The following is a 23076-nucleotide window of genomic DNA, read 5'->3' on the forward strand; positions in this document are numbered from 1 at the left end:
CCTTTCCTTTTCCTCTGACTTGGGAGAGTATTGGTGTCTTCAGGCTTCATCTGTTCTGGAGAATCTTACAGCACTAAGAGAGTTAATCTCATCTGGGCCTTGCAGCTTCAATTCGCCTTTTGCTGTTGGTCATGTAATTTCTGCTGGGTGGTGGCTGGAGCTCGTTTTGGTGTAGCATTTTATTTCAGCAGCCACACTGGGAGGGGTTGAACGAGCCGTGGGGCCGCCTGCATGGAGCAGGGCCATGAGTGGAACAGGGCCGCGTGGCTCTGGGGTGGCTGTCTCCTGGCCGGCCCGGCCCACACTGAGGGGGCTGCACTGGGTGTCCAGCGAGCAGAAGAGGCTGAGATCTCAGCCAAGCCATGCCACGGCCGACCCAGCCGGGCTGCATTGAGCAGGGCCTGGCCTGGCCCCGCTGGGCTGCACCGCAGGCCCCCCCAGTTACCGGTCCAAAAGCTGGAAGCAAGAGAGCTTTCCCAGGCTTCCGTTCTGAAATGTGATGTGAATCACAGAGGCATGTCAAGCTTCTTAAGTGGCTTAAAAAAGTCGCCAATATTCAAACTAGCCAGTTGATTGGTTCTACTGGGTCTAGAGGAAGCTGTAAGCACCTCTTTGCAAAGAATCACTTCTGTGGCTGATGGAGCCCTCTTTAACTAAAAACCCAAACTTTGCTAAACCATGACAACTTTGAATAAACAACAAGTCTGATGTGTAAAATTAAACTCAGGCATACATGGAAAAATTACCCATGTCTTTTCATCATGTAAAAACATGGTTTGTATAGTAAAGTTTTTAAAGCAAGGAAGTTTAAAATTACAAACAGTTGCTATAGATAAACAGTGGTCAAAATAATTCCCTGATCTCCATGGCTTTAAACCAACTGTTTGGCTTGATCATGGTTCAGTCATACAAGAAAAAAGATCCTAAGACAATTAACAGCCCCATTAGCATTACGGAAAAGAAATTGAGAACAGAAGTATGAGCAGCTGACTTGGATCTTGGGAAATTGTAAATATGATCAACTAGGTAATTATAGCTGTAGCCAATACGACATGAATTATGAACAATAGAGTCTGACTGAACATAGGGACAATGAAAAGGACTCAGAGCTAAAAGACCCCATCAGACATGGTCCTGTATTTTTAAAATGTGAACTAACTCTGTTAGGAAAGAACAGGTTATAAGCGGTTTGAAATATCACTCTCAAAAGTTCATTTTTATAAATTAAAAAAATAAATATAAATAACTGTAGTGCTGCAATGTTTTATTGTATTTTTGTATGTTCTTTGTACCCCAATGGTTCATCCCTATCTCCCCCACTTCCATTCCCAGTTGGTTTGCCCCAGATTCAAGCCGCTCCCCCAGTGCTCCCAATATGGTTATCCCCTCCCTTTGTCCTGGCTCCTTGCCTGCCAATCGCCCAAACCCCTTCCGGACTTCTGGATTGTTCTGTGTCTGTCACCCAAGCCCTCCCTAGTTACCCTTATATGGTCCCCGTCAATCCCCCGAGACCCTGTACCCTCGGATACCTCCCCTCTTGGAAATCCCCTAAACCTGGACGCCCCATTGGGGCATGTGACCCCTCTCCCTCCACCCACCAAGACCATTGGACCAGGTGTAGGTCCTCCCCTCCAGCGTCCCTCCCTCGTAATCCTCCGATTGGTCCCTGGTCGAGTTACTCCCCCTGTTCAACCCCCCTTTATAAGGTATGGTCACCCTGCAACTATTGCTTGTTCATCACGGATTCCCTTCAATAAGTCTTGGGTTGTATCCAGTGGCAAGCCCCTCGCTACTTTTTCTCTCTCCCTTCGTTGGGGGCTGCTGGCTGCTACAGTGTCTGGAGCCTTCACTCCCCTGGGTAGAGCTGAAGCTTCAGAGGAGCAGCTTTTAAGCTCTGTGCCTCCGGCTGTTCCCCACTCCTGCTGCACACCGCTGGAGCTAGCCTGGGCAGTGGACAGCAGCGGTCACTGCGACAAATAACATTACTAAGAACACTTGAACAAAGGCTATGGAGAATAAAAAACCCATCATTTTCTATTTGCCCTGAGTGTCTTCACCATGTAATGTAGTATATTGGACACAAGTCTAATATAAATTCATTTCAAGATAACCACAGGCACTTTTTAGCTATCTTGTTTGCGACATCCCATCTGGTTATGGGAGACTCATCCATGTTTTACCTCAAATCACCTGCTAATTTGGGCCCAGAAAGAATATAAATTGTATAATTATGCCCTTTACATCTCACACAGTGAATAGCATCCACAGCCTAATGGAGAACAATGGCAATAGTTTCCACGCTTGAAATGTTGTTTTCCTTACTTGAAAATAGCAATTTAAGTATAAGCAGTAGAAAGGTGAATAAGGTCAATGACCAGTGATAGAAGTTTTGTTACAACAGATATTTTTATTAAGAAACTTTAAAAGTCAAACAAGGTAATTCCTAAATCTCTAGTGCTGCTGATGTAATATTAGTTAATCATATTAATCACCTTTATTCTGTTTCAAGTATCTGTCGTGGGGCCTCAGAGTACTGGATGGGTGCTCCTTGGTGTGGAGTTCTTAAACCTAAATAAATTAATAAATAAAATCAGCAACCTGTCCTCTAGAAAAGCTATAATTAAATTTTCATTACTTTTCCTTTGGATGCACATACCTAGAGCACCCTTGTAGATTCCTGCCTTAATCCAAGTTGGTGTGACTAATTAAAATCCCTTATCATCCATTTTAAGGCATAAAACACTACATAAAATGTCTTTTAAGATATTTCTATCAAACAGTACTGCCTGTGATTTCAACCACTTGACAAAATTTACTTAGATAGAAGAAATAGGATTGCATCATATTCTTTATACCTTTGTAGTCTGAAATTGATGTAGCATTTTCTTAGAATGTAATGTTAATGCTAAGAATTCCACCCCTGCTGATTGGACAAGTTTTATAACATACCTGACCCATGACATGGGTATAGATAACTTACAGACACTGAACAGAATTAACAATGACTAAACTCTGCCTTCCCAGTGTAAAAACACTCAAAAATATTAAATAATTCAGAAATACCTCTTCAACAAACAATAAGGTAGACTTCACATCTGTTCAGCCAAAGCCAAGGAGAAAACCATTATGATTCTGTCAGTTTGGGGTTTCGTACTTGATTGCAATTGTGGACCTGTTAGGAACCCAAATATGCTTCCATCACTTCAGAGAGTCTGTTTCCTGCAAGTTTGGAAAGCATAGCGTGGACAAGCTGATTCCCATTACCACATGAATCTCAAGTCTCATCAAAGCTACTGAAGCAAAAGAGATGCTTAACTGAACTTAGGTTTTGATGAAGTAACGTACTGCTTACAGGCATTTTACCAGATCAAAGGATTTAAATTTGTCCAATTAAGATCACATTCTTCACAAAATCACACCTTTGTGCAAAGTTAATTTTCAAAATCATGATTCTTTCTTGATACAATTATTGCTTGGAAGGAAAAAATATATAAATTAAGTGCACACCTTCATACTATACATTCAATTACATCTGTATTTGGTATTTAGATTGCACACACTAGTATAAATAATGTTTAACCCAGTTACAACTAGATTAAAAATACGTTCACAAGAAGGCAAAATAAAACCTGAAACCCCTTATTTGTAGCATAAATAATAAGAATCTTTCTGGAACTTACGGATTTAATTGCCAAGAAACATTAAATAAGAGCAGGTGTCTTATTAACTAGATCACAATTACTTGTTTTATTAGAAATTTGTATGGACAGTTACTATTCTGTTCTTATGATATAAAATAACTGCACATAGATTTGATGAATCTGAGAGCTATGTGCTTTGATTACTATAATCTTAAAATTTGCTAATTAATTCCTTGCTAACAAAGAATCATGACTTTTTCTTTGTGTTTTTATTTACCTAGCAATGTACTGTATAATCTTCTCATTTTTCATAGAAATCAATGTTTTTAAATATATTCTGTACTTTTGTCTTCTCCTATGAGAAAATTTTTAATTATTCCTATTCTTGGATCCCTCTAGTCACAATTCTGTGAAATATATATGGTGCAGAGGTGATGCAAAAGGCATCAGAGATGTGTGGGGTAGTGGCAAATCTTCAGTTAGCATGAAGTTTTACAGGTCTGTGAAACGCGTGTGGGGTATGGGAATAAGAGTGGTGAATGTTGTGTTCCTGTAAGACTGCTTGAAATTCTGGGTAGATTTCAGAACACCATGTAAAATGTCAGACTTCAGACAGTGTAAACTATCATAGGTCCGACGAAGTCAAATGGAGGTTAAAGCATCATGATTTCAATCTTGGCATTTTGTAGTCTGGCATGCTGCTGTAGTCTCATACAATTCCTCATATATAATTTAACACTTTAAAGTGCCTTTTCCCCTGTATTTTGACTGACAAAGAACAACTTTGTTGATTTATGCTTTTTTGTACATTGGAATTTTCCCCCTTTCTTCTGTGTAGATAAAAACATGTTTGTTTCTTATGCAGCAACACCACCCTGTTACCTCCATTTTCTTTATGTAACACTACATTTTTTCTTCTTTCGTTTTAGACTGCAAGCAAACATGTCCACCCTCATGTCCACTCTGGCTCAGCATCTTGCTTGTTAATGAAGTGTGACAAGTTATAGTAATAATTTCCTCTGATATCAGATTGTACTCTGGACCTTAATGACAGTTCCTTATCAACAGTTCCAATTACCAATGCATCCCTAATTCATTCTTCTGTGCTTGCCCACATTTCACAACACTTAGCCAGCTGCCACAACATCCTAAGAAAAACCTTTATTGATTATTCCCTTTTCAGATACGTGATCTTTTCATGTCTCTGTTTTCACAGCAGAACATGATCAATGTGATCACCTACTGTCCCCCTACTAGTCTGTCTGTTACTGTCCCTGTTACCTTTGCAAACTACAACTGCAAAACAGAATAAAACTTTCAGAAACTATTATATGTCAGCTACAGCTGAGGTTTTGCTGCTAAGGAAGTTTTCCTTTTCTTTTAGGTACTAAGGCAATCATTAGTGCAAGAAGTTTAATAGCTTTCAGATTTTTGGTTTTTTATTCTTTTGCCACTCTTCATTATCATAATCCATCGCTTATATCTGATGTTTAAATTGAGCCTGCAAACCTACTCAAGCTGTAGTTCCAAATAGATGTGTTAGCCTCAGGGGCTGAGTCAATATAAAACCAGAAAAGTATTCCTTAGAGGAGATATCCATTCTGGTAAGAAAGGTTTTAAATGTGAATATCTCCTAGGAAAAGCTAGAGGGATAATCAATTCTTACTAAAAGAAAAGGAGTCCACAGTGCCTGAAAGAAATCCCATCAGTTGACACAACTGAACTGTAGATGAAAATTTTAATTAATGGCAAAACATTATATGTCTGTCAGAGCTACAGGAGGACAAATGCCCATGCCACAGATGAGAAGCCTCTCAGCTGACACTTAACTTCTTTAACAAGACATTCAGAATGCTTAACAAGCAGGACACCACTGCAGCAGAGACGCAACAGTATCTACCACTGTAAATAGGAACATTCCTTTCTGTTATCTCCTAAAACAAGTGCCCTGTGTGTTCAATCCAAGATGCATAAACACAATCTGGGTAACCAAGAATGCTATTTTCCCTAATCTACATTTAAAGAACATTTCTTCAAATTTTCCCCTGTGCAGCACTTCTACATACAACTGAAACTATGTTTTATCCTGCATATTACTCAACGTAAACAGCTATCAAGCTTTCAGAAAAGAGCCAGTGCTCCTGATACCTCTCTTCCAGTAAGAACTAATAATTATAAAATTTTAATTTTGGTGCTGAGGGGTACACTGTTTTGTTCTGTGTCCAGCCACACAGGTCTCTGGCCCATCAGTAGTAATAATGGCAAACATAGCCTGTATGGCATGAACTACTCAGGCACTTCAGATAAAATCATGGCCAGAATGAGAATTTGATGGTCAGAATGTGAGGCCTTCAAAATTTCTTTCTCATTTTCTTCACTCAAATACTTCACTCAAACTTTATTCAGGCTAGGCCTCAAGGAGAATTAGGCACTTAAGTACTGTATAAGACTTCTGAAACAGAATACCTGTTTGCTATCCAACACCATAAATGCCTTTGGGTTTTCACAATGAAATTACTATGGTTGTGTTTGTAACACCAAGTTCTTGAGTGACCTGAGCAAAAGGCAGCAAAATTATGGCTTTCCTCTGCCTCCTTGTGTTAGCCTGCTCCAGTATACAAACTCTGACAAAGGTACTGGTTTGAGAGCTACAGAAAATGCTCCGTGCTTCAGTGGATGCAGATCACATCTCCCACTTGAAGGTCATGGTTCTCCTAGGAAGCTTAAGTCTTTCCCGCTTCTGTTTTGGGCAGTATAAAAAGACCAGTGGGTCACTGAATACAAGTCAAGGATGCCTAACCACATCTCAGTTCTGGTTTTCTATTTTCATGTGCAGTGTGTTTCTGGTTGTTAGGGTCGATTTGATGGAATAAAAATATGCAGAAATTTGTAGCAGTGGGCCACTTTAACAGAAACTTTGCTTGTACTTTGTGCTAAAGCCTATATTCCAAGTTCATGTATTCCATACATTAATAGTTAATATGAAGAGATATAATCTTAACAAGATTTGTCTATTTGAAGAAATATTTCAATGCCAACTTCATATTTACTAAACTAAAAGCTGTTCTTAGTTTTTTTCTTTATATTTTATTAATAAGACCCCCTTTTGCTTTCTCAGTTTAAATAAAGAACTGTGATTAACTGTAAAACTGATTGCTTAAAGTAATTAATCATTTTCCTTATGAAATTTCCTGGGTAAATTAAGGATCGTATAATTGAAGGGTTTTCTCTTGTGTAAATGGAATACACTGAGAGCCTTGACTGAGAAATAGATGTATTGCCCAAACACCTAGAGGTTTTTCTTTTTTATTCTTTTGCTGGAATGAATACCTCTGTGGCAGGAGTGCAAGAGAACATTGTTTTTAATGAATAGAAACATATTGATACCTTCTTAATAATACTAATTTTCTTAAAAAGAAAATGTTTAGCTATATATTTTTTTAATTCTAGTAACAGCATTACTCTAATTTACATCCAGCAAAAGTGAAGTATAAAGTGCTATTTGCTTACAAGTATCTCAGCAAACCAAAGCTGTTTTTGCAGTGGCTTGCTCAGAGTTATACCAATCTGGTCTTTTAACCAAAAGAACTCCCATTTTTTTCTAGGACAAAGCCAATATGCATCAAATAACCATGTGGAATGGAAAAGGAAGGCCATCAGAAAACCCAAGACATACAAAGAGGTAGAATGTATGTGTGCATGTATGTGTTTTTAACCATGCTGAAAAAGTAAATATTGAGACTGATAAAATAAATGGGAGAACAAAACTTGTCTGTTCCTTGAGGCCATTAGGAAACAGCATTCCTTCTGAGATTCTTAACGATAAACAGGAGTGGGCAACATTAAATACTGAAAAGTATGGAAATGTATAAGAAGATTTTGAAAATAATAGGAAGAAATCAGAAGTTGTTAAGTAATGAGAGCTTGACAGGGGTCGAGTTGTAATAATGAATTGTTCACACTGATATTTGAGACTAATTCAATCCTACCATAAGTGAAAAAAGTCTCATTCTTTTATATTTACTTACTGGAGGATGGACTGCTGCTCAGAGAATTTTCTCAGAGTGCATGCTCTGTTTAGTTCTTATTTACAGCATCATCAGAAAAGCAATAGCATGCTAATGAAACATTGTGCCTAACAGTTCATCAGAAAAACCTGCAATTAGCACAGTATTACTGATTTAGATTTTGAAGACAAATACTCAATTCCTGCCAAGCTACACTACAGATATCATAGGTTAAAAGGACTCTAGAAATTCACAGCGAGCTCTGAGATATCTCTACAAACAGGGCATTTCCAAGAAGGCAAAAATATCTGCATCCTTGGTCTATGTGAGATTCTCCCGCTCTGACTTAAGCCCAAGTTATCCAGCATCCAAGAGGGAAAAGAAAATACAATTATTAATTTCTGTGCAGTGTACCATAATCAGGCATTAGGAATAGTGTGGCCAGCAGGACCAGGGAAGTCATTCTTTCCATGTACTTGGCACTGGTGAGGCTGCACCTTGGGTGCTGTGTCCAGTTCTGGGCTTCCCAGTTTAGGAAGAATGTTGGGATGCTGGAGGGTGTCCAGAGAAGGGCAGCAAGGCTGGTGAGGGGTCTGGAACAGAAATCCTGTGAGGAGAGGTCGAGGGAGCTGGGGGTGTTTAGCCTGGAAAAAAGGCTCAGGGGAGACCATATCACTCTCTATAAATCCCGGAAAAGAGGGTGTAGCCAGGTGGAGGTCGGTGTCTCCTCCCAGGCAAACAGCAAGAGGACAAGAGGACACAGCCTTAAGCTGCACCAGGGGAAGTTTAGGCTGGCCATTAGCAAGAATTTCTTCACAGAAACAGTGATGGGGCATTGAAATGTGTTGCCCAGGGAGGTGGTGAAGTTGCCACCCCTGGAAGTGTTTAAGACTGGATGTGGCACTCAGTGCCATGGTTTAGCTGAACAAGGTGGTGTTAGGCCATACGTTGGACTTGATGATCTCTGAGGTCTTTTCCAACCTAGCTGATTTTCTCATTCTGTGATTCTGTAGTCTATTCCTTTATCCATCCAGATAGTTTGTATACCAACTGCATACATAATGTAGCCTTTTCTATGGGAAGCATTATGAATAAAAAATAGTTTCACCAGAATTAAGGTGATTTCCAAGGCTAAGTAATAACAGAGCTGGATAAAGCAGCCAAATTAAAACAAGAACTAATTAAAACCCTTGTCATAACACCATTTGCATTTTATGAAATTATTAAACAATTTAGAAAGTTAATTTTTATTATTCACAGTCTATGGCACTTCCTTGGCCAGGGCTAAATGCAGAAATACCAGAATACTGAGCTACTATAAAGCCCCTTTTCTTATGATGCTGAATATGAGTAAGGATTAGACAGGTGTTACACAGTCACACTCGAGCAATTAATGTCACAAAGACTTCAGCAAGGCTAGGATTTCTCTGACAGTCCACGTATGGTCAAGATTTTTAGGCTGTGGAGCACCAAATCCAGCACAGAAAATAAAGCCAGGATTAAACAAATTAACATAACTGACTGCAGCATATCACAGACACCTTCCTGGTAGATCCCGTTCCTGCTCTTAGAGGAGCTAAATAAATTAGGCAAAATGTAATGTTTACGAACTTGTGCAGTTCCTTCAATTTGAGAAAGACTGAGAAATTCTTCCTATGCTAACAAAAGTGGCAAAAATAGCTATGACTGCTCCAGCTTGCTTTCTTCAGAGAAAGGAGAAAGCAAGCATACAAAACCCCACAGCAATTCATTTGCATTTTCTGTTCTTCCTGTCAGCAGCTTTATATCTTTAGGAGAAATATTGAACGGTTTATTAGAGATCTAATTTCTATTAATGGGAATGTGAATTTCATTCCTATGAGCATACCAGGTTTGGGCATATTTGTTTCATTCCCAAACTGTAAAACAGGTATATCCTACCTCAGTTTTACAGGAATTTTGAGTTTTAAGTATCGGCAAATTTTTCAGCTGGAGACACAGACGTATATGAGTATTTATAGATAGTTTACTTGAAAATGCATAAATGTAAAGGAGAAAAACCCCAAACTGTTACTGAAATAGTATGATGGAAAAACCTTTACTACTCTATGTTTTTCTCCTGATCATTCCTATGATGAAAGACCAAAAAATGTTCACTGTTAAAGAAAAAGCTGTTGAAAGTTTATACACAAGAGGAAAGGCCAGTCAAGATACTGAAATATAGGCCCAGCCTTTTAACAGCCATTCTTTTGTTCTGTTTGCATAATATAGATTTCCACAAGTTAAATGGAAAACTAGCTACAGCAGATTACGCTGTAAATTTACATTATGCTGAAATACTTTTTGATTCTTAGAGACTTAAGTCTTTGTTCATACTATAAGCATCAAAACAACTTTATTAAGTGCACAGCATTATACAAGGCTGCATGCCAAAACTTGTAAAATGTCAATGCCATGTTTTTCTTGGAATCTTATAATTAATTCATTATCAGAATAGCTTTGGGGCCTTATTCTGATCCATTTTCTAAACAGTGTTACCAGGAAATTATGTTCTGTGCTTCTGTTTATTTAAAGAATATCACTGCTGAATTTATGACAAGCAAACTAGTTAAAGGAAAGCCTTTGGGGGCTGTAGTAAATTAAAAATGAAAACACACTCAGAGGAATATGGAATTTACAACCAGAAAAATGTCATAAAAAAGTGTACATTTGGAGGTTTATATAAATCAGATACAGCTTCTGTAAATACTTAGAGCATAATAAATACATGGTTGCTGAACTCAAAGACTCGTAATTGATGTTACCATATCCTGCCTGACTGCTCCATCCTGCTATAATAGAAGGCTCCTAAGTGGTAAGGGAGAGGATTTTGTTTGTTACTGCAATGAAGCAGAAGGAAAAGTCAGAAAGAAGGTTTACCTTCAGTTACTGAAAAACAACCTGGCCCAAACACACTGAAGGTGGTAATAATAGTCTTTCCAAATATCTCAAGGGCTTTGAATTCAGAGATACATTATATTTTAGTGTAGATTTACTCATAATTTCTTGATGGCACATTTCAGTGATGTTGCCTTATTTTATATTTGGGAAAGATATGTTTTCAAAGTGAACTCAACATTAAGAGGAAAATGTACATGAATAGAAAGAACTCAGCGGGATTACAGCAAATATGAGTCCTTGTCTTTCAATAACATTAGAAAGGTGATCTTAGCAATCCTCCTTAATTTAACAAATTATAAATTCTGAATATTAGCTTTGACTTCCAATAGTAAAATTTCTATTTGAAAAAAAGCAAGATTATAAGCAAAAGAACATAAGCAACTAGGGGGAAAACGCACTTTTCACTGTGATGTATTCTTGTAGATAAACCGATTGTATTCATGAACTACAAGCTGCCCTGCTCCTAGCATTTAAATTAGGACTAGCAGCTTCCTTACACTTCCACAGTACTCTTGAAAAACTTGAGCTGTAGTTCTATTCAGGACTTCAATGAAGATAACATAGTAGAGTGGTCAGCTGGAGGACAGTCAGTGCTTCAAAGGCATCGTGGATTAAAGGAACATAACTGCTACGAGGAGAAAGAGACAACAGAGCAGCAGTAGCTCAGCAGTTACACACAATTTTAATGTTTGGATGTCTCTCTCATGCATTGTACCGATGTATCTGAAGTGTACTTCCTACAATTTTCCCCTCCTCTTTTCCATGTCTTGTGACTTCAAGTGCACAGTGTGCTTCCCATTCTCTGCTTGCTCTGCTGAACTTAAGAAGCAACAAAAGAAAACCCTGTTGAGACTGAGGGAATTGAAAGGATGTCAGTAGTCACTTGAATCTTCTCACATTCTTCGGGTGCAAAAAAAAAAAAAGGAGTGATCTGTGAAGCTCATTCAGATGACAGCCAGCAAGCAGTAGACTCTAAATTTGCCACCCTCTCATATGCATTAAAACCTATGAAGGAAAAGATTAAAAGAAGCATGGGACTGGAAGCAGCACTTTTTGAGAGCAGAAATGGGCTGTATACTGCAATAGAGCAGTTGCAAGAGAAGGAAGGTGAGATTTGCAGTTAACATAATGTCTCCAAACTTTTCACCAGAAAGTTCCTGTTCCTATGCACCGCTTTGTGATTCCCAGCTGGCCAAAAAACATCGACTTGATTTTGCTAAATCACTTTCATTATATTTCAGATCAAACGTTTCATTCTTCTCAATGTCATTTTGTTCAGCTAATTCTTAGCTACAGGCAGCAGGAAAAGTACAAATTTAACATAGCTATTGAAATATTGACAAAGTTTTGCTGCTCCTAAATTCACAAAAAAATCCATTTAACAGGATGATTCAGGACATTTGTAACAAATTAACAGATCAAATTAGTATTTAAAAAAAGAAAACCTTTTTTATTAGGAAAATTGCAGCCAGTTCTAAGTGGAGAACTTTAAAATAGATTTTCTTAAGGTTTTTTCCAATCCAAGTCATTATATGAGCCTATGAAAATACTATTCTTGGTAAAACCCATGGGCAAAATTGTGCCTTGTTTCTCACAGCTTCTGCTTGGAGTCTCTTGGGCTTCTGGTTGTTCCTTTCTCTGAGATGCATTTTGTCCACACATGGAGGGCGCTGATAAATGCAGAGCATTTTTCTGGTTAAGGAAAAATTTTTTTGACAGCTGCTGACTTCAGGGCAACAGTGATGTCTGATTTATGACGTCTATCATCTTGTTTTATTTGGACAGTTCTCACTGCTGAGGGATTTTTTTTTTTTTTTTTTTTCCTTCTTCTTTTACTCTACCTTCACATTTGACCTTACAGCCACATTGTGGAATCTTGGATGATGTTCTGGCAGGCCATCAAAAATTAGCCATTTCTCACCAAACTGACAAAACACCCTAACAAAAGCCCAAGTAGTATCTTTCGAACACTTTTATTTCCACTATACAAACTACTGGATCAGGAAATTATTTAGATCAACAAATCTTTCATGGCTAAGTCTTGCAATGTTAAGCTAGCTTGATGCTACACAACCTATGCTTGTGGAATGCTCCAAACTCTTTGGACCTTGGACTAAGTTTTCATGGAAAAGACCAAATTTGCAACTGTATATTTTGGTTTATTCAGAAGATTCCAATAGTTTCTCTTATGCCACACATTAGATAAGTGCTTGAAATAACGCACAGGTCAGGCACCTGCTACTGGTGAGATGAGGAAAGTGTTGGACTAGGCTAAGGGGTCACATTAGATTATCAGAATGGTGCTTTCATAACTGGGGATACGCAGAGTACTTGAACTTGAATTAATTCCTGAGTGAGAAAATGTTACTGAAGATTATTTTCTTCCAGCTAACCCACAGTTAAGGTGAAAGATAATTTGGAGACTGATGCCCAGAGAATTCTGTGTTGACTTTCTTTTGAATTCCCTGGGAATAGAACATAATCTGTAAGCAAATTAAGCAAATATGAGCCATAGTGAGTATTCCATACATAAGTGGAAAATTTAAGCAGTTTTTCTCCAAGTAAATAAAGCATTCTAAATCTTATAAAAGATTTGCTACTTTAATTTTGTATTCTTTCTTATGGGCATTCTGTGACCCTGCAATTTTATTTACTAAGTGGATGAACTAGACGACTATAACCAGACTGAATGAATACTTAATTTGTTAAACAGGAGACAGTACAATCTGACCACTCTGCTGCAGTTTATGCATCTTAAAATGTATAAATTTTTGGTTGCAAAATTACAGATTTCCAGGAAGGAACAGGACCAAGGAAAAGAGGGAAGACCATGAGCAAATTTTTTTGCCAGAAAACTTTTTGGAAAGAATAGTGTACCTACCTATCTCTCTATCAGTATGTACATATAAGTGAAATAACAGCAGTCAGTTACTCTGTGAATTTTTCAGATTCTGAATTGGTTGGAAAATGTTAAAATTACAGGGATAGTGTAACATCCAGCTAGTCTGTCCATACTATTTGACAGCACAGGAAACTTTCAACATTGTGAACCGTGGTTCGAAGCACATCCTCAGAGCTGGTCATGTAATAAAAAATCCTAACTTAGCAACTGCATTTGAATTATTTGTGAATTGTATGCAGTTTAACCTTGCATGAGGAATTTTAGGTTTTCTGCTCCTGCAAGGGTTGATTTCAGCAGGGACACCTTAGCAATGGTCTTTCCAGAACACCAAAAGCCTGTATTATCATATATACATTTCTTTCCATGAAGCTTGTCTTTCCTTCAACCACTTCTGGTTCTTCCTGATACTTGACTCAGGAATACACATTCTTTTTCAACACTAAACTACCTATGCTTTTCTATACAAAAAGCTTTTTGAGTTCTTGCTATAGACTGCAACATCTTCTACTATAACCTTAAGTAGATTATGCCTGAAAGACTATTTCAGTCCTGAAGCAATTGGTTGAAGATACAAAACAAAATCTGGTTTGTGATTTAAGTGGAAAATTAATACCCTTAGCTTTGTTTCAGAAGAAAATATTTTCTAGATTTATTTTATTTCCATAGTGATGTTAAGAACACAATGCCATTCTATCTATTTTCAGCTATTGGATCTAATGAAAAATAATAAAAAAAAAAAACCAGCAATGAGATAGAAGAGGAAAACAACAAGAAAACACATCTTAGAGGTATTCCTTCCCCAAACTTTTATTAGTCTATTTCTCTCTGATGGCTCTGAAGGCACAGGTCTCTCAGTCATTGCAGTAAGCCTGCCCAAGATGCTAAGGTGGGATAACAAGGTGGGGTTTATTGTGCGGCTACATCTATTCCATGCTGTAGGGAAATGAGTGCACAGTTAACTTTAAGCAAGACAGAAAAGTCATCTAAGTCTTGTCATGTAAAAAGAGGGTATTTTAGAAAAGAATAGCCTTGTAAAGAATTGCTATCAATTTTGGATATGACCCTGTGACCCTAACATTTTCCAGATATACAAGCAAAACAGTATGCTGTGAGGAGATATCTCTGTGCAGTACTGATGAGACAGCTGCTGTGTCCATTTCCTCTGCCTGCACTTTAGAAAGAGCAAAAGAAAACTAAAGAGCTTTCAGAAGCATGCTTCAACAATGAGCTGAACTCTGAAAATCATGTTTGTCCTCAAGTTAAAAGGACACCTCTTCTGTAAATCCCTATTTAGGAAGATCTTTCAGTCTAGCAAAGTACAACATGAGCTAACAGTAAGATATGGAATCTAAGAAAATGCAATATAAAACTGGTATAAGAGTTCTAGTTTAGATAATTCTAACTTGAATTCAGAGAATTCTAAGATAAGTTCAAAATTCCATTGTATGGAATACTTCATCAGAAAACCTGAAGTTTAACAGTCAGGGTATTTTGTTCAGCCTGTTTGTTCCTTTAGATCTTGTTTTATAAAACAAAGCTATTTTAACACGTGTCAAAATTACTTTTAGGCATCCAGCAGTGCACCACATAAAAAAAATCATAAGACCAAAAAATATTGTGGGGTGTTTATGCTCAATAACAAGTTCTGATATGGGAATCAACAACAGTATATTTTTTGAATACAAAGTTCCCCATTTAGTCCATTCAGTTAAGTACTTGCAAATAAGCACAGAACTGAGATTCACAAGTTGGGAAAATGAGCCAGGAAATTCTTAAGCCTGTTTATAAAGCAGGACAAAAAGGGCAAGATTTAAAACCATCTTTTGTTGTAAAATCCTCAATCCTTAAATTTAAGGCTTTTCTAGGAATTTCTTATTTTCCAAGTTTAAAACTTTGCTTGGTTTTTGGAATTTGTTATAAGGAACAGGAATATATATGAACAATGTATTAGAAGTAGGTTCTGAATATGAGCTACTTGCACTTTTGATCTCTTTCTAGCAGAAATGGAAATTTATATTATTCTCTTTAAATCTATTTCATAACTGAGTCTCTTAAACAGAGAATATTTTACGACAGGCTTTTGAGGTTTGTTTTGCCTCAGTTGCACATTGGGTTTGTCACCAACAGGATACTCTTCCAATGGAAAAAAAGTCATGTATTAAGATATGCCTCCCTAAAATGATAAGAGCATATTGATAGACTTAAAAATTACTGCAATTACAGCAAAATAGCAGAGCAGAGTGAGGGAAAATAAATTGTATATTATGTATTATTAAAAACTAAAAATATTAATCTTGAAAGTTATTGTTTAAATTTAGTAATGCCTTTTGGTGGCCAGCTGCTTTAGTTAAAATCAGCTGGTAATCTTTTTAAAATACAATTTTTTTTTTAAATCCATAGTAAACTATTCCTTTGATTGGGTAAATATTATAAATAATCACAAGGGACTTTTGGATTCCATGAGATGTAAAGCAATATAGGAAACCAAAAATATTATGGACATGAATGGTTTGATGTCCTCAAATATAGTAAAATTCTGAAAGCAACAGTTTTCTCTACAAATAATGTAGGAGCTAAAATTAAAACGGATATTTTCTCTTAGTCATATACAGCATTTTCAGTCAATTACAACTAAAAAACAATGAAATTCTAAAAAACGTACAATTTATTCACTTTCTGTAAGTACATGCTTTTCCCTTCCTGTTCCATATATCACTTTTCCCCTATGTATACTGTTATTTTTTGATAAATCTTCAGTTTTCAGATTGCATACCTCATATAATGCTAACAAAACTGTACTTTTAGAAAACATCACCACAAAATCTCTTGACTTTCAGTCTATGCATAAAAATGAATTGCTTCCTGAAAACACTGTATTTTAGATACCGGTTTTGAATGTTATCAATTTATATGATGTACATGCTGCAATGAAAAGGAAAGACTATTTAGTGTGTATTTCTAAGGTATCAGTTAAAGTTTATGCAGGCCTGTCAGAAAAGCTACACAGAATTTTACACATCAGGGTGAGCCCACTGGACTGATCTGAAACATTCAGTGAGAAATCAGCTCTATTCATTTTTAACCTCTAGTTGTAATTACCAATATTTTGCTAGTGCTGACACTAATAAATTCTAACTCACAAAGATTTTTCTTTGGCTCAAGTCAAAATTCCAAAAACAGCAGCAAATAAGAAATCATTAAAATTGCAAAAAGCAAAGACCAGATATTATTGAAACATTCTGAAGATGCTTCTTAGCCCTAAATTCTGTAAAATCTATTTTGAACTGTCAAAAAATGTATTTGTTTTCACCACAGTTCAGAGTTATGTGAATCCAAGGGATGGGAACAAATTTTCTTTGCTGAGCATGCAAAATTTAGATGACTGAAGGTTACTTAACATGTTAAGTAATTTTTTACTCCAGCATACAAGCCTTTATTAACTAAAAGCCTGGGGGCTTCACACTCTCACAAGAAAAGATGTGAAATACAAAACCAAACATTATCAGTTATGGGATAAGTACATGCACTATATCCAGAGGCTGATGTCAGAATTCAAACTGAAGGAAATTTGTACTGAAGATTGAACAGTAACTTGTTAATTTAGGCTTTTTTTCCCCCTAGTATTCAAATACACAAAGCAGTTGTCAAACACAGCTTCATAAATCCAGCGCATTAAACCCTTCAGGCTTGAAATTTTAATTCCCCAATTACCTGCACTGGAATTGTCAGCAGTGTAAGATGTGTAGTATCCCATACTAGTCTGTACATATTGCTCCTATTCCAAGTTGGATGGTAATTTGTCTCCAGTCCTGGAAAAGGCTAAGCAAGGATGGTGTGCTGCCGTTCCAGTGAACATAGTTGAGGCAGTGATGGGAGCCATGTGCTGATGGAAAATAAATCCAGTGCAGAGGTCTGCTGTGGGGGAAAACAGTAAAACTCAGGAGGATTGGATCAGTTTTCTAAGGAGGGGTAATTAACTGGCAATCACTGAACTACACACCAAGGATCAGTATCACGTATGAAAAGGATACACCACTATAGCAGATGCAAAAACATTATTGAAATCAGTAAACTGCTAAAAATGTTTAAACCCACTTCTATAATACCACACTATTCCAGTTACACACCTTCACATAGTGATGTGACCAACCTTGGCTCTTGCAAGTACCCTTTACCAGCTTTTCTGGGAGCCTTCCATCTGCACACACCGTGTGCTGGAAGTGTGGGCACTCCAGCTCTAGGTGTACTTGTGCAGTTCCTGAAGTCTGCTGGTTGTGCCCTGCTGAGAAAGCACCCCTGGAGTTCCCCCCATGGACCTCTGCACACAGGGCATGGGGTGAAACAGAAGCAAGGGCTTGTGAGCTGGTGCAGGAAAACAAATTAATTTGGAAAAAATTCTGATAGATTAAAGTAGTATTTCACGTATTTTGGAAAAAGAATGCATTGGTAGACCTCTATGAGGGCTTTGCACCTTGAGGTTTTGTTATTTGCTGATTCAAAATTAGCACTCTAAAGTTTAATTGTTTTACAAAATCTCTCTAACTACACTTGATACAGAAACTACACGGAGGTCTGCTCTGCTATAGCTCAATTTATTTTAGCTGCTGGAGCATCCTCTCTATTTGTCCAACTATACATCAGTTTTTCTTTATGGAAGGATAAGAAATCTGATTTTACCATATCAAATGAGATGAAATATTTTTTAGAATCTGTCCTCGAGGTATCTGGTTTTAGATCATGAGATGAAGGATCAATATTCTTTGTTTTCCTGATGATTCAATTGAAACATAATGTATGAGTCACAGAAGATGTTCTATTAGGTAAGTGCCCCAAGGTCAAGCATACAGATCGGATCTTTGGAGGTTTTCATTACTGTGTTCGCCATATAAACATGGTTTAATAAAGCTCATTTTAATTGATATATTTTCTCTTTAATTATTCCTTCCAGTCATAGGACAGGAAGTTTACCCTCAGATAGTGTCACATGCTGGTATTAAAATATTTTTACCCACTACATAAATTAATTAACAGCAACAAAAGCTATAGCCTATCTAGAGTAAATGGCATTAGGTGTAATTATGAGTAAACAAAGCTTGTCCCTAAATTCTTTGAGCCTATGTACAGTTGGATTACAGCAACTCTATTGGGCAGTAACCTATTTGCCTAGTAATTGTGACTCATACAAGCACTATAACTACATTGATTAATTTTCCTTACAGACTCTGTGGTAGGTTAATTAAATGATCCATTCTAAATAATGACAGTCTTTTACAAGTAGCCCTGCAGGAACTGAGCTATTACTTCAAAAGACATGAGCCAAAGAGAAAATAATGAAGGTGAACCATAGAAGGTCCTCTTGAAAATATATATTTATACAGAAACACATAGAAACTCAATTTTTAAAATGCCATACTATTATGCCATACTATTTGACAGTGTTATTTACTGATATACTATCTCATGCAGTAAAACAACTACTGAAGCATTAAGGTCAAATGAAATATGCACAATATTCCATGGTAAAGCATCAAAAATTGTTGGCATTGCAATATCTTGCTAAATAACTCAGTTTGCCATTGGTGAATTCATAAATGAACTTGCTCTTAACAAGTTACCCAAACAAGATACCCAAACTCATCTCTATGTACTCCCTTGACAAGGTGACTACAAACTGTAATGCAAACACTCCTGCCCATGAATTGCTCTACCGCTTCTTTCTCTAACATTTGGCCCTTCAGAAGTCAGAGGCTTTTGATTTGCAAATAAGATTTGACAAGTACTTTAATTCATCAAAATCACAGAGAATTACCTCAGCTAAAAGTGATTTAGAATAACATACAAGATTGCCAAACATTCTGCTGCTGGAGAAAAAACATATAATGGTAGTTTATGTAATAGGAAACACAGTAAAGAGAAAAGATTCTGATACCTCATTTGAGACCATCACTGTAAAAAAGTCAAGAGAAGGATCAGATTTTAGTAAATTCTTCTTTAGTGCCAAATAAGTATGTATTAAAAAAAAAAAAAAGAAAAGGGTCAGCTCTTTAGACAATGGTGAATCCGAAAGAATGAATTAGCAGTCAGTAATGGAACCATGTCCTCTTCAGGACATACATGAGAGATAGCAAATGGTTTTCTTTCTGTGATTTGTCTTATGATGTTGGTAGTAAGGATAACTGAAAGTACAAAGCAGCATTTCACACTAACTATAATACTTCAATAGGTTGTTGGGAATTAGGATGTTAGTCTTGCATCTCTTGGTCATTATGAAAGGTATTTTTCAGATGATTTGTCAAGTGTGAGAAGACAGGACAATGCTTGCTGAGGGTTGCCGAAGCCTCATACAGCCCCCACCAGAACATTCAAGATTCCTGCTTTGCACTTATTTTTCCTGCAATGTGGAGTGTCTGTGACATTATTATAAGGTGGACCAGATGTAGAGGCAAGGGCATGCACTTCATGACATCCAGCCTTCATTCATCCATAGCTTTATTCTTATGATTTATGTGGGTGAAGTAAATCTCACCTTTATTCAGTAAAATTTGTATTCAACCTGAATAAAACCACCTGCACAAATTTGTATACATCTGGCTAACCATGGAAAGCATTTATCAAAGTTTGGTACCTTCGACTTGCAGCTGAGGAGTCCTGCTGCCCCATAAGTGATCTCTAAATATCACTGAATTGTTATCTAAAGTCTAAAAATCTAAAAACCATTCTAAGCAACGGTTCTATACAAAAACTCTTGTGCCAGTCAGTGTTTTTGCTACACTAGGAAGTTTAAAAATATCAAATGGATCATCCTCTGAAAAATCTCAGATATAGAAAAGTCTAGTTAAGGTATCCCAATTCTATTTATGGTTTGAAAATTTTTGAATATAGGAGCTGATACTGGAGAGCAGTATGAAAAATGAAGATTTTTTGAAAATTTTAAAATTTGAAAAGTTATTTCTCCAATAGCTAATAGCAATACCTCTGTGAGCACACCCAATATAATGCCATGAGAGCTAAACCAGCTTTATTCAAACAAATTTTAGCTAGAACTTTTGCTATTACAAGATATTTAGCTTCAATAAATGGGGATAATATGGAGTATATGAAGAAGCAGAACTTTACATACCTGTGTAGGAGGAAATGGATTTGGTTTTTAAGTTTTTAAATATTTTGGGTTGGTGGGGTTTTTCCCCATCAGGCTACAACAGTTGTGTATATTTTCATTTTCTGAGATCTCTATTTGGCCCTTAGCTGATTTCTTGTTTTCCTTCTCTTTCAGATTACTAGTTACTCAGTGAAGAGCCTAGCTCTCTTCTCACTGCTTTTTCTCTGTTAATTTTATTACTACAGAAATAATTTGGACTTACAAATTTCTGTTTTTTCAGAGATGCTATAAGAGTGATTAACTCTTGCTCTTTAGTAAGTAGTGAGAACCATGATATCATCTAATTTTCACCTGAGACAAACCACCATGTCATCTCATTTCCACCTAAACAGTCTTCAGAGGAAGACAGGTAGTGTATATCCAGAGAGAGAAAGGAAAATCATTAAAGAAATAGATAATTCAAGTGTCATTTGCTGTTATGGCAATTGGCATTTTAGGGCTATGTAAAAAATAAGTTATAGGAAACAAAGTAGACTTATTACATTAATCAGTTACTTTGGGAAATATATAAATATTGAATTTTCTCTACCCAGTTACACTAATATGTTAAATGAGAAAGCTTAAGAATTGGGGAACAGGTATTAGAAAGCCTTCTGTAATATTACTTGTGACATGGATTTCCACAAAGGTCATATTGTATCCTCTGTGGAAAAATGGGTGAATGAATATCAGAATGAACTATTTTCTTGTTTTCCCTAGTTACAAAAGCAGTAAAGACCTTTAAACCTCAGTGAAAACAATGTTTAGAGTTTTATGATGCAATTTCTTTGGTCTTACGTTAGACAAAGTGTATATTATGTAGTCTCAGCCTGAATCCAGTGTTAGCCGAGTACACTATTCTGAGGGAATTTCATCTGAGACATGGGCATCTTCACACATCTGAAACTAAACTAAGTTATTCCTGTTAGTCAAAGAGAACTTATTTTATAGATCAAACTTGCTGAGAAACACGTCTCTTGTTATATATTAATGTCACTCCAACATGAACAGGCTTCTCACTTTCACCAGTTTCCTATCAGTTTTCTTATTTGGACTAACTGCTGCTAATTGGATTAAGTGGAGATAAGAACAAAAGAAAGCATAATAGGATTAAAAAGTAATTCCTAATTTATGATTAGGGCCCAGTTTGATTCCCTGAGTGCTACACAAAGCTGAGCACAACGGTAGAAAGGTTGTAACTGAAGGTATTTCAGTGAAATAAGTCTGCTGTGACTAAACAGGATGATAATCACACTCTTTCTGCACCTTCATTAGAGACCAGCATAGGTACTGACTGGCAAAGGAACCAGAGTTACAAGCACTAAAGCCAAGCCAGAAGGGAACATTTCTGACGGGTCAAAACCAAAATATGCTGTCGTAGATTTTATCTGAAGAATCATTTAATCTCTCCTTTTGCATATGTAGAGAAAGTAAATTATCTCCAATTATTTCTAACTGGGGCAATGTTGGTGCATCATCGCTTTCAAATAGCACTCACCATCGCAAATGGCTAAACCATGAGTGTGGGAAGACCTCATCCTTCCCAAAGATGATTGCTCAAGGTCAGTGCAGAAAAACAGCACCACACTCACGCCAAAGATGAGAGGAGCTTTAGTCTGAAAACCACGTGCATGTTTTACCGCAATGGAAGTCATAGAGGCGCGCCTCCTCACTGTGCCATTCAGTGATTCAGAACCAGACAAAACCTGCCAAAAATCATAGCTAAAAAAACCATGTCACATTTTCTGAATGCCAGGCGGAAAGGGAAAATCTGTTTACCATCTTTGCTATAAAGGCAACATCTTATTTATGTTCCAAAGTTTTCTATCTCAAATGTCAACGACAATTAGAGTATGTGTGGGAATGAAATACAGAGCCTGTGTTGCTTGAGAGATCCCAATGACAAATTATCAGCCCTTAAAACCTCTCATGCCGTCCCAGTCTCCTGCCCTCAATTTCACGCCCCTAATCCCCAACAGGACAGGGCTAATGAAACTGGCTTCACTAGTCAGAGTCACAGACAGCATAAGTGACCTGCCCTTTCTTACCTTGAAAGTGGGGAGAGACAGAAATGCAGCAAGTGACACAGTTGCCAAAAGCACTATGGAGGCTCAAGATGAAGAGAGCAAAATTGAGTCTCATCTTGCTGAGACACATCGGGTGGATTGTTGAGATGAATGAGGGTCTTTCCTTCTCCCTCCTCACACCCTGCAATCTGCTTCTGCTTGCACTGGAAAAAAACCCAAACATTGTGTTAAGGATATAGAAAAAAAACAATAAATCAAAAATTTCATATGGATTTACAACTTCTTCCTTGACACAGTTTAAAAAAATTAAGGTGATCTTGTTTACCTATCCTCATATATAAGTACATAAAATGAATAATTCCTACAAAGTCAGCAGACATCCCTCTGAAGAGCAGAGCTTTACCTTGAATTCTGTGTTTTAATTTTTAGCATTTTTATCAAA

At 37.0% G+C, this 23076-nt stretch overlaps 1 long non-coding RNA gene across 1 annotated transcript; it reads right to left on the reverse strand.

Annotated features, from left to right (window-relative positions):
• Positions 1-2179: 2179 nt before the first annotated feature.
• Positions 2180-22866, reverse strand: LOC116444769. Its single transcript, XR_004240479.1, has 4 exons — positions 22656-22866; positions 17181-17384; positions 3064-3219; positions 2180-2568 (listed from the first exon to the last, which is right to left on the reverse strand). It is a non-coding gene; the product is annotated as an uncharacterized LOC116444769 (long non-coding RNA).
• Between the last annotated feature and the right edge of the window lie 210 nt (positions 22867-23076).

This window comes from Corvus moneduloides, chromosome 5 (genome assembly GCF_009650955.1).
Source record: "Corvus moneduloides isolate bCorMon1 chromosome 5, bCorMon1.pri, whole genome shotgun sequence".
Lineage (NCBI taxonomy): Eukaryota > Metazoa > Chordata > Aves > Passeriformes > Corvidae > Corvus > Corvus moneduloides.